This window comes from Anas acuta, chromosome 1, assembly GCF_963932015.1.
Source record: "Anas acuta chromosome 1, bAnaAcu1.1, whole genome shotgun sequence".
Classification (NCBI taxonomy): Eukaryota; Metazoa; Chordata; class Aves; order Anseriformes; family Anatidae; genus Anas; species Anas acuta.
The window spans coordinates 158,420,636-158,433,851 of record NC_088979.1 but is presented as its reverse complement, the minus strand read 5'-3'; the positions used below and the strand labels follow the sequence as shown (position 1 = coordinate 158,433,851).

Sequence of the window (13,216 nt, the reverse complement as noted above, 5' to 3'; positions counted from 1 at the left end):
AAGCCTTCAAGCACATCACACAACGGTGCGTTTCAGTATTTAAAACAACAACAACAACAAAAAGCTTCAATTTTCCATCATTCTCAGAAGTACCTTTTGAAAATCAGGCAAATGTCTAAGACGAAGCATGGACTAAAGTTAGTTTTACATACTTGTATATTTTTCATATGTGCTCCGAAAGCATTAAAATTCCTTGCAAGTGTTTAATTCATTTTTCATAGGTGGTTTTTTCCATTAAAGTTTTGCATGCAAAACATAGATTGCTTGTCTTGAAATACATTATTGTTGTAACACTGTGAGAAAAGGATTCTCCAGGTCTTGTTCACCTCTGTTGCAAGCTGTTATTAGGCTATCTTGTTTTGCATCTCACAGAATTGCGTTATAATTGGATTTTCATAATCTTCACATCTTTTCATAAACAACAGTACAAGTGCCGTTTTGCTGGGTTATTTTAATCACTTTTTCCCGGTAGGAGAGAGTTCCCACTCATTAATGTTTGACTATTCTTTGTCTGCCTTCTTCATAATGGTAAGGAGCAAGTACTGCTTCCTGCGTTTGCTTTATACCTTTGTAGTGGTGACCACGGCATTAGAAGATCTTTCATATATGCTCTCATTGCAGCTACTTTAAAATTAAAGCTATTTCTGTTGGTTAGGAACGAGCTATTCCTGCACCAAGAAAAAATTCTCAAGACACCTACCTGTGATGAACTGCTCTGTCCACTGGGTGACACCAGCAGTCCATCTGACATTGCTTAGCTGTGTATAAGACCACAGAATACGTATCTGCAGAAGATTAAATTCTTAACCACTCAGCTTCTGTTATCCTGATAATACTAATAATGGTTTCTTCCTCTCTGGTGGCAATGTGATATAAATAATTAGAAAAAGCAAATGAAGAAAAAACAAACAAACAAACAAACAACAATCCCACTGCTTGTACAAAGTGGGAAAATAGCCTGTAAAGTCACAATCAACTGAGGGTCTGTTGCAGAAAAAGATAGAGATTATATAACAGATGGAGATTCCATGTTTTAGTATGAATAACCCACAGCTGAGAATGAGAATGATTGTTAGCAGCTCTGAGGAACTCATTTAACCTGTTACTGAGGTGCACTTTGCTTCTGTTACGTGGAAATGATTTATTATGTTTGAAAGAAAAATGAGAATAATAAGTAACGTTTTAGGTTTCACGAACTGATTATCTTTAGGACAGCTCTTACCCTTCTTTAGTTTTAAAACCAGTTTAAACACATCATATGGTATATATGCAGCTTTGGTTTTTTTTTTTTTTTTAACCATTAATTCATTGCTACAAAGATAAGACACCAGTATTAGCTCAATTTCTGTCAGTGCTCAGATACAGACAGAGAAACAAAAGATATATGAGGAGTAAAACCTAAAACCTAATTAGCCTGTTATCATGGTCTTAATTACTGCTTTTAAAAACTGAATGATAAAGGCAAGGTGGCTAGAAAAAAAAAGATGCAAAATGAAACACAACTGTTCCCTGTGTTTAATGTTCTTCTGCTTCAACAAGACACTAACCATTGTTTAAGGAAGAATGGAGTTTGTTTTTAGAAGGAATATGTTAATAGTTTTTTCTTCAGTACAACTAATGCCTCTCAGGTGACAAATAATCAGTTCAAGCAGACAAAGAACCCCAAGGGTGTGAGCCTGGTTCACCTTGGTACACCCCCTACAACATTTCAAACGATTACCAAACAGTGAGCATCCTGTAAGGCCTTGGCTGTTTCCAGGGAGGCGTCAACCCACCCTGAAGCAGTTCCCAGTCAGCCCCCCCAGCTGCCACCGTGCTCAGCCAGAACAGCTTTTCCCACCAGCGAGACCAGCAGCAATCCCAAACAGTTCCATGGGGCTGGCTGTGATGCGCAAGACTTGGCCAAAGAAAGCCACGCTGTCCAAGTACAAACATTCTCTATGGAGCACAGGATGCTAAGGAGGGCTGCCAGAGACAGCAGCTCCACCTCCCCTCTTGTTATCTGAATACTTCCTGACTTGCAAAGACCACGAGGAAGACAAGAAGCTTTAAGTTGCAACTCTGCCAGAAGTCACAAATCAGAAAGGGCCACAGCATTTTACATAGCTACTTCCAGAGCACATCAGAAGTAAAATGATAAATATTAAGAAGTTATGAAACCTATAATGGGCCATTGCTCTTTTCTTCTGGACAGCAGCTCTACCTCTGCTGAAGAACCGGGACCAGCCTGCTTGCAAGTTAGAAGTAATAATTGTTACAAATGAAGTCACTACATTTAGGATAGAATACATCTCTCTCTCTCTCTCTCTCTTATTTTTATTTATTTATTTATTTATTGTAGTGCTGAAAAATCAGTTGTGTCATAGAGAACAAAATTGCAGGTCATACTTGCCTGTCTGGAATGTTCAAATCTGATCGCAGAAGGCTCCAGAGGGATCAAGCAAGGCCCAGTAATTGATAATCAGTTGTTGTATGAAAGCAGTTGTCAATAAACTTACATGGGGGAAAAGAATCGTAATTACTTTTTCAAAGATGGGCATAGTAGCTGTTAACACTGAAGTAAAAGATCTAAGATTCATCAGTAGGCTTATCTCTGAAAATTTCTGATCAGCCCTCTGCAACGGTCACAGTACAAGCCGAATGTTTAGTGAGAGGGTGAAGGAAGCATTCTTGAGATTGTGATACACGGCACGTGACTGTCTTCACCACGTCTCAAAAAAGGATTTAACATGGAATGGCTGTTCATATAAGGAAGGACTAAATAGGGTAACTTACAAAAGTAACTGAGATGAGGTACAAGAAAGCTTTATGAAGAAAAAAATGGTGTGACAAAGGAATAAGAAGAAATTGTTTATTGTTTCTTAAAACACAGGAATGGTCAAGCACCAATGAAGAGATAAGCAGCAGATTTAAACCAAAAGGAAATTCTTCTTCTCACAGCACATCATTAAACTGTGGAGCTATTTGCCACAGGATGTTGTGGAGGCCAAAAGTATAAGTGTGTTCAAAATGGAATTAGATACATTCCTGAAGGTTAGCTCCATTGGCAGCTATCAACACGGTGCCCCAGACACAGCTTTTGGTGAAGGAAATCCCTGAATTGTTAACTACTTATGGCTGGCGTGAGTCACAGGGTAAGACTTTCTTATAAATGCTCTTCCACTCCTCGCTCAGCTACCAGCCACTTGTGGGGACAGGATACAGGATGAGCTAGATGAGCCTTTGATGTAATCCTGCGCAGCTGTTTTCATACCAGTATGTGCAGTGTTGTTCCTTTAGTTTCAGTAAAACTTCAGTAAAAGTATTCAGGGGCAAAAATGCACAGAGTTCATGAGAAGAAGGTTCTTTGCCTTTGGAATCGTATTCAGCTACATATATCAAACATTTCAATTTTGTATTATTTTAGGTAGCAAAGCTTCAATAAAGCAAAAGTAATGCCCCCAGGAGGGGAAGGTCTCTTTCAAAATGTGTAAAAGTAGGATAAAAATGTACTTAATTTTACATGTTTTCTTGAGGCACATAAATAATTTCCTCTGGTATAACAACACCCATGGGAATTTCCTCAAATGATCAGGAAAAAAAAGATTCAAAAAGATTCAAAATGAAACACAATTGTCCCCTGTGTGTAAGGCTACCCCTAGTACACTCAGAAGGACGGAGTCCGTCCTTAATTTCCTACTAAAATAACTATTGTTCAACTAAATAAATAGGAGTTAGAGAGAAGGAATTTGTGGCTTCAAAGAAAAAGAATTAAGTACAAGTTTTAATCTACATATTATGCAAGAAGGAAATGTTGTGTGACATTAACCGTTTGCTTCTAGTCAGCTCTTATAGTCTTAGCTGCCTTGAGGAAGTCATTTTACAGAAGCATTACAATAACGCGCTTGCTCCCGGGGGCAGTTGCTTCTCTCTGATCATGGCATCGGCTTCCTGCCATATGGACAGCCCCCCTCGCTCCCCCTGCCCCCATCTAAAGATCTTTGAGCAGTTTCTGTGCCTTCAAAATGTTAGGAAGCTGTAGGTTTGAGGGGCAGGAGACAGAAGGGAACCAAAGTTTTGTTGCCCTTTTTGGCAACACACACACACAAAACACAAAACACACACACAAAAATGTGTGTGTGTGTGTTTTATTTATTTATTATTATTATTATTTTACAAAAGATGGCTTTTCAACAGCATTGTTTGTGTGGAACAGTGGTTAAATATCACAAGAGCTAGCTGAGGAAAACTAGCACTGAATGATTAGTGCTAGCCCTTTTCCAGGTTTATAATTAGCTCTGGATGGGGCTGAGCCCCAGCAGCACAACTCCTGAAAGGTGACACTTCGCGCTTCCCAGAGCTGGTGGGACTGACACTGTGACGGAACGGAGAGGAGAAGGTAACCTGAGGTCCAGACCCTGGGGCTGGGAAATGTGTTCCTGTACTTGAAGAATTCCTCATGAGCCATGGAAGTTGCTTATGCTCAGCTGTAGTTTTCACTTGCAGCATGGCCACACAGCCACAGATTGAGGACAGACACTTTTGATCGCAGACTCTGCTTATCCCGGGCAGCAACACATAACTGGCCCATCCAGCAAGGAGCAGTGTACCCCAGTTCGTACCATCGGTAACTGTCTGCTAAGTGTGCAACACAGACAGAAGTCCTCTGAATATGCGAGGAAGCCAGAAGAGGGAAAATAAAAAGGAAACAAAGCAGGGAGGGGCAAAGGTTGCCCTCAGTAACACCTGTTGGATTTGCTATTAGTGGTAAAGCACGTGCACACCTAAAAACAGACATCCACAGAGAAACCAGCCACCCAAACATACAAACATAGCTACAAGTCCCAGGATGAAGTGCATGAGAATCATGATCTTTCTTTCTTTCTTTCTTTCTCTCTTTCTTTCTTTCTTTCTTTCTTTCTTTCTTTCTTTCTTTCTTTCTTTCTTTCTTTCTTTCTTTCTTTCTTTCTTTCTTTCTTTCTTTCTTTCTTTTTCTTTCTTTCTTTCTTTCTTTCTTTCTTTCTTTCTTTCTTTCTTTCTTATTTTTTTTTTTTTCCCAGAAGATGTAAATATGCACAAGACTCCAGAAAAGTCAAGTGAAACCACAGTCTGACCTCATCAACTCCTGAACTTCCCCATCCCCAGCCAGCATTGTGGTATGCATGTTTCAGATGAAACAAAGAATTACTGATATTCACTGGTGACTTTGCTGTTGCCATTTCCAGACTGCTACAGGTTGAACATACTGAGGTAGCATGGTGATAAGGGGCACTGCATATTTCTAGTGGCTGTAAAAGGCAAATTAAACTAGCAGTATGAGAAATTTCACAGATGAGGTTTTTATAATTCTCGTCCCTTGAAAAATGGAATAGTGTCCTGAAAAAGGTGAGGGAAAGTCACAGCAACCCATTTCATTCCAGCTGATCTTGAGTTCAAAACCTTTAAAGGAAAACTGGGTTCTATAATTGCATTTGCCTTGCAGCTGACTGAAGCCTTGCCAGCTTCTTAAGTGCACTCGTTACGATACAGGCTGAATGTTTTGAGTTGATTCTGCAGCTCATCAACAGCATGAAAGGAATTTGTACTATATCAGGCCATTCAGTGAATTTGGACTTCTCTGGATTCAGGAGTTGAATGGGAATCTTCTGGGAATACCATTCAAAATTCTTGCTGCCATTTTCTGCTGCAGATAATCAAGATGACAACGTTTTTAGTATATGTTTTTTTTTTTTTTTCTAGTAAAAATAGCACTTACAAAATGAGTTCAGGATGTGGAATCCTCTATTTATACACAGGACCAAACTTTATGCTCAGCAACTATTTGTCCTGTATTCTGTTTCACAAAAGCTATTTTGGAAAGGCCATAATCAGAAAGTTAAAGGATAATCAGCCTCTATGCTCCTACTACTCTTGGCCTCTTTGACTAAGAATGCTGATTTGCTCATTGACTGGTGATGATTTACTTGCTTATTAACAATTAAACTATTCAAGATCTAATTCCAAATTATTCATCCAAGCAGCCATCAAACAATAATCCATCAAACAATATATATATATATACATATATATATATACATATATATATATGTAGTTTTTACTTGTATTTTTTCAACAAGCAACTCATGTGTTTAGATTTAGTTTGGCAGACCTTCTGCAATGACAGTTGTTCATTTCCTTCATAGCCTACAAACAACCTCAGGAGATCACCACCTAGCCTGGCCATTTTCACCAGTACACAATCAACTGTGTCCGTGCTATTACTGACACGAGAGATGGGGCAGTTGGAATAGAAATTCAGAGATCTACAAAACAGACCTCCAGACCTGAATCAGTTTTCTAGAGTCTCTCATAGCCCCTGAAGAGAAACAGGCACTTCCACACCGTGCACTGTCTTCTTCCAGGGCACAATGGAAGTGGGTCAGATGAATCACATGCTGGAAATGCCAGTTTCTCTCCGTGGGATTCAGACATAGGTGAGGTGAATCCAACTCTTGCTGTTCAACCTGTTTGTAAAGTCTTAGTGATAGAGAAGCCACGATATCCTGACAAAATTATATCCAAATGCTTTGTACTCATATTGCTTGTCAGGTTTTTCTATTTCATTTTTCTTCCTGCAGTTAAAGCCCATTAGCTCGCTCTCTGTTTATCACAGACATGGAAAGCAGACTGCTGGCTGTCTTTCTGTAGCAAATCATGTGTACCTTCTGTCTCCCATAACTATGCTCCCACGGTCTTCACTTCTGAATACTAAACAGGCTCAGTTTACACAACCTTTCTTTGTAGGTCATGTTTTCTGGAGCTCTGGTCATCCTCTGGGCTTTCCTGCAGATTCTTGCTGGGTGATACACCTTTGGCCACTCCAGCCCTGCTGAGCTTAGAAGTTATACCTTGTATTTTACAGGTTAGATACCTATTTACAATGCCACAATGATGTAAAAAACGTATGTCATCAGCAGCACAGATAATCTGTAACATGAAAAGGACAGCTCAACCATCTTGCTTGTCATTACCAGACCAAGAAGGGCGGTACTACAAAGCCCAAACAGATAACAAAGCCTTCATTAAATTTATTTCAGCTCTGGCAATTACATTTAAATGAACTTTACTGTGATCAATCTTTTTTATTTATTTTTTTCTTGAACATCTAAATGCATGTATACACATTAGTTTGTCCAATGGCTTCTCTACGGAGCAGTGTGAATCAATGGAATTCTTTCCATGGTATGCATACGGGAAGATTGCTAATCTGCATGAAATATTCCTAGACAAAAGGAAGAAGGAAATTAACCCTGAGAGTGACTGCCTCAGTCAAGAAAAGAAGGGCAAAGAGACCTTGTGGTAACTTGAAAGGCAGCCCCATTTCACTCCTTCAGTCAGCTGGAAAGATGGAGAAAGGCACATAAGGGGAAAAGTATGGGCGGAGCTCTCCAAACCCTCTACTGTGGATTGCTTAATGCCTGTGCTTAACATCTAAAAGTTCCCCTTCTCCAAAAGGTTAAAAGGCATCAGAACTGATATATATATACATATATTTATGCTTACAAAACCAACCTACTGTTGCCAGTAACAAAACATTTTTTATTTTTACTTTTTTTTTTTTTTAATGTTCTGACATATTGCTGCTCTGAAGTTCAGAATTTCATTAGTATTTAAGTTCATCTTTGACCTTTCACCTTTTTATGTGGAAGAATTAATCAGGGAGAAAAAAAACATTCCTCTTTGCCCTGGCTTGCTTATTATGACTCCCTCAAGAATTTCAGTCTGAGGCCATTTGCGAGAACTATGTTTAGCCCTGAGAGGAGAAAGAACCTCCCCCCCACTCCAAAATGCAGCTCTCCAAATTTATCTCTTGGCCTTCACCAAAGGTTTGAGTTTTATAATACTCTGGATTAAATTTACCCCAATACGGTTAAATGCCCCTTGCTATAGCAGTTTATACCTATGGAGAGAAGCTGACCTTTGGAGATGCCTGCTCACGAACGTTATGATTCCACAAACTCTGTCTGTTTTAGGCATGAACCAAGCCAGAAAGATACCCCATGGAAGATTAAATTCTTACTAATGCCATTAAATGCCAACCTTGGAAAGTGACGTGCTACAGAGGCCATAAGAAGAGCACCAAGAACTGGAAAAGCACTGGAAAACTTTGAGAGGTAACATTTACACATTATTCAAGCAAAGCAAAGTTGCAAGCACGCTTGAATTTTATGCTTGGAGGCACAAACTGATTGCTTGTGGTGGCAGGAATAACAAAATTCCTCCGTGTCCTAGCCCCACAGAATCAGCCAGGTGAATTGCAGTGGAGGGGCTACATTCCTCTGAGAAGGGTGGACTGCCAGGGGCCGCCTTCTCATCTGTATTCTCTTAGAAAGGTTTCAGTGCATTCTGAATTAAGGCATCAGATCATCTTTACAGTAGATTTATCCACCACTCCTCTCAGCCTCTTTGTTTGTTACAATTGCAGAACAAATGTAGAAAACAGCAACATTATTTTCAGGCTTTCAAAGCCTCTATGGACAACCCTGCAGCGGAAAAGGTTCCTTCCCTACCTACTTGTTACAGCTTTCATTATTGGCCACGCTGGAAGAGAGTCAGAGCTCTGAACCAAATAACAAAACCAGTACCTACCCACCGCGTTTGGGCAGCAGGACAGTGCCCATGGTTAAACAAAGCCAGGAGGAGGGGCGTGTTGTTTGTTGCTTCCTTATCAGGCTGGCAGCTGGGAGCACTGAGATAGGACAACACAATGCGTAAGGGCTTGCAGCAGCAAGAGGAAACCAATTCAGGTTATTGGGATGGGGACACGACGGGTAGAACAGAGCAGGGAGCAGTATTAAGCAGAGTTGCTTAAGAATTGTAAGCTCCAGCACGAAATTTGACTTTTAATATTATTTTGTTGAGGATACCTTGGTAAGGCAGTCTTCTGCAAATGCCAGCTGCATAAAACATGCAAATGAATGAGACGTTACGAAATACACCTCATAATCAAAACCAAGTTAAAAACTGGAAATACAGTTGAAAAATGGTACTGGAATTTTCTGAAAAGTTCTGAACTAGCTTCAGTCTCCTCTTTTACTTTTCCAGGGAGAGAAAAATGCTGAATTTTCAGATTTTGCCCATGTTTTCAACCCTTATGGCTTTGAAGATCAGGCCTAGTTAGTTCCTGTAGGTTTAAGATCACTCATCCAGTGATATTGCTCATCTTCCTTCTCTAAATACTTGTTTCTACATGAAATTTAGTATTTATAGTAAGAAAATTCATTGCTATTTGTAAAAGTTTAGAAGTATAATACTCTGTTTCTACTCCTTACAGTGCTGGGGGAGGAGTTAATATGTGGGGGAAAAAAAAGTGCCTAGATTATTTGTTTTCATCTTCAAATATGTCATGCTGGACATCATGTTGGACAGAGTGGATGGTGCTAGGTTTTGGTAGTCCATGGAGCAGTAAGAAAAATGTTGAGTTATACACTCCAGTTATTAGGATCGGTGTTTTGAAAACTTTGAAGGACAGGAAAGTTTTTTTTTTGTTTGTTTGTTTGTTTTAATTTCTTAAATGAAACTGAAGATTTTATTTAACAAAGCAATTCATGAAAGGTGAAAGCTGTATGCCATAAAGCTGTTAGTCAGGACTGCTAATAGCTTTTTTGTTTCTTCCTCAATCTATCATCTTCATTTAGAATAAGAGATTGCTCTTGCCAATTTTTTCCTGCATTTCTTCTTTTCTTCTTGGCAGATGTACAGTCAAGGGAAGCTACTCTTTGCCAACTGTATTTTCAATGGGTACAGCAAGTCAACTAAAGACCTTCAAAAACAAATAGCTAAGACAAGAAGTGATTATCGCGTGGGTTGGTCTGCCAGATGATTTCAGGTTCAGGTATTTTACTTTCCATCGTCATGGCTTTTAATCACTTTATTCTGAGACCTTTGGCATCTTTGTTCAGTATCTTGAATATAGAGTGCTGTAACCCGAAGTAGCAAGCACAGCAGTTTCAATATCAAAGCAGTTGTACCTTTTTGGTGCATTTACAAGTTCTCCATCTCTCCCTCCCTACTGTCCCATACCACAGTTAGGACAGTTTAATCCCAGCTGTTGAGCTACAGAAATATTTTAAGCCAAACCCTAATTACTGTCAAGAACAAAATAATAGAGTAGAGGTGAGGGTCCTGCGCATGTTCCCCATTCCTTTTGTAGTATGTTTATTGTTTTAGGGGCTGTTACATTCACTTTTTGACGTGATCCATAAAAAATAAATTGCAATTAAAAATAATTACTTTAGTCAGGTGTCTTCTGGCAATGAGCTTCTTCATTTAATTAACAGCTGCTGTCGAAACATAACCTGGAGAAATAGCAGCAGAGGGTTAAATACTTCACATCTGCATCCTGAGCATAGCTCAGGGAGGGAGCACTCCCAGGAACTAGAGCATGTGCTGTAGCAGTTAGCTTTCTTGTAGAAGTTCCCAAAGAAGAAACAAAGACAGGGGCAGAAAGGAGAAATCAGTGCAACTTCTGCAATATATGTATTACAGAGCTTGCAGGAGCCACACCATTATTTATATGTTAGTGGTGCTGCAAACCGGTAATCAAACCTGAACTACGGAGTGCCTGGTGTGACTTAACCAATATCTCCTATAGGGTGTGATGCTGATGAACTATTAAACTCCTGTTAATAACCGAGAAGCAGTTGACAGCAGTGATAGCAAAGAGGAACACACGACATACTCCAAAGTGAAATGTGCATTCTTTCACTGAGCTGCTCCTAGCTGGCTTTGACAGGTCACGGGAAGTCTGTGCCTTTCTTTTAACTTCACAAAACAAAGCATCTCATTTTTGCTGAGCAGTAGAAAACGGCACATGCTATACAGTCCGTTCTTCTCCAAAGGAAGCTTGTCACATAGCATGTACACAAAATAATAACTAGTGTCATAAAGAAAACAGGGCTTAAAAACGGAAGGTAATTAACAGCAGCATTTTCAAGCACGGTAATTACTGGCATGCTGTGGTTTCCCTCCAAGTCAGTGATAAGCCTTCTTGATTGCAGTCAGGACAGATTAGCTTTAGGCTGGGTGTTTTTGCAAATGCTCCTCTGACTGGAAATGCTGCACTGGCATGTGCAATTTCAAGTGCATGATCTTGTCTACACTAGAAATTTCTAAACGTTTCCCACTGTGGCATCATCCTTAAATTTAGCTTTACAAGGGAAGGTGTGTGGTCACACTGATAGGCATTTGCCTACCCTACAACTAAATATAACTGGTGTCACAGGTAGTCAGTGAGCTGGGATGGTTATCCTGCATGCATGGTCCTGCTCCTTGCTACCACAGCACTGTGACAAGAAATCCTTAAATGCTACCACTGAGAACCACAAGGTTCTTTTATGCACAGGCTGTGAACACATGGGCAGGTGCAATTGGGGGCACAAAGACACCTCTCCTTGTGCAGGAGAGGGTGATGAAGAGCCGGAGAGAAAACCGAGGCTGGGTGACATCGCTATTTCCATATACACTACCATAATTATATGGGTGGTGTTAAAGATGTGGTTAATTTCTTCCTTGAAGCAGCGCCTAATTACAGACCAAACAGTAGGTTCTCCAAGAATGGATACTCACTGTATTTTCTCTTTTGCCAGCCAATCTCCCAACCTCAGAAATTGCCAGATCCCCAACGGATAGGTATATGTGCATGTTCCGTTCACTTACTTTATTTTGGTACCTTGGGACAACTGTAATGGACGTTTGAACACCTTCCTCCTCCGTACCATGTCATGAATGCATTAATATTGTGAGTAGGGTTGCAGGCCAAGGAAGATCCTGCACTGCTAAATGGGGATTATTAGCAGTAAAGCTCTGAAGATTTCTCTTTTCACTGGGGGGATAAACAAAGCACTGTCATTTCTCTGTTCTGTTCATGGAGTGATTTCTAGGGGAACAGCATTTTCCTGCTTGCAAAATTGCTGTTTCCCTAGTGCAGATAAGCAAACAGGTCCTGCCCTGGCCTTCATTTCTTCCTCCTCACCCACCTGGATGATGAGTTAAGCATGGAGACAGCATAGAGAACTGACTGACTTCAGCTGAAGGCCACAATCCCAGAGAAAAAATACCTTTAGATTCCCCTTCCAATCTTTCCTCAAAGCTTGCTTCACTCAAGAAGGCCACGGGTTTCTGAGCACGTACCAGCAGAAACCACCATCAATGGGACTCACAGACTTCATCTTTTTTTTTTTTTTTTTTTAAATGTGTCTACATCTACACATTTTCGGTGTATTGTTCATTTGTTTATCCTAGGCATATCCCATTATAGACCTCTTCTTCACTATCTTATAAAAGTGTGGACTATGCTGCAAAACTCCCCTAGGAAAGCTCAACATAGTAGACTATCAATAGCAGTATAACCAATTATGTGTTGGGATCAGTGGGACAATATAAAGAGATCTGAAAGACTGGCTTTTTAAGACCGGTCTGGCTCCATCTCAGCCCGACCCACTACAGGAGACCAGCTCACCTGATACAGTATGAGTATTGCCAATATGAAGCAGCACAGTAGAAGGATGAGAAGAACAGGTTTTAATGAGCGAAAGGAGAAATACAGAGATACAGCTGATACAAAAAAGTACACAATATAACACAAGTGTCTAATAAATCAGCAGAGAACTTGAGAACAGGAAGAAAGGTTCAGATGGCTGAAGAAAGAGGCTTGCTCAAAAAGATACAATCTTAAGTCTTCATAGATATATATACATTCTTGGCAGTATAGGAAACGTACAGTTCTTACATAGAAAATATTGACTGTCTGAAGTGGTTGTATCAATTCCTGAAGAATATTTGCATATGGTACATTATGAAGAATACACACAGGCAATTTAGCATTCAAAAGGTCTCCAGGTAAAGAGAAACATTATGGACCCCTCTTGGTCAACAGGCTTCTTCTAACAGCAGCAACTGGATCTGTTCAGTATCCCATAAGAAAACAAACCAACCAACCAGGAAACAGCAAAGAATAAGCAAGATCTTTTGTACTACACAAAAAAAATGACGCACCAATTAGGCAGCAAGATTCAATACTTAAGAATAAATACCCTGGCCTCACCAAGCTTCCCCTTGCCTTTCCAGATCAAATAATTTCCTTTCTTTCCCAGTCATCTCTGTGCATTCCTTCCTGGGGACATGGATTAGGTGGGAGTCATACCTAAGTGAGAAGAGCCAATGCAGGAAAAGTGTGCAGGAAGGGATGTGCATCAGC

General features: G+C 40.1%; 1 long non-coding RNA gene across 1 annotated transcript; it reads left to right on the top strand.

Moving 5' to 3' along the window:
- The first annotated feature begins 1,701 nt into the window (after nucleotides 1-1,701).
- Nucleotides 1,702-3,342, top strand: LOC137849119 (uncharacterized). The gene is made up of 2 exons (XR_011091696.1): nucleotides 1,702-2,237; nucleotides 2,873-3,342. It is a non-coding gene; the product is annotated as an uncharacterized lncRNA (long non-coding RNA).
- The last annotated feature ends 9,874 nt before the right edge of the window (nucleotides 3,343-13,216 follow it).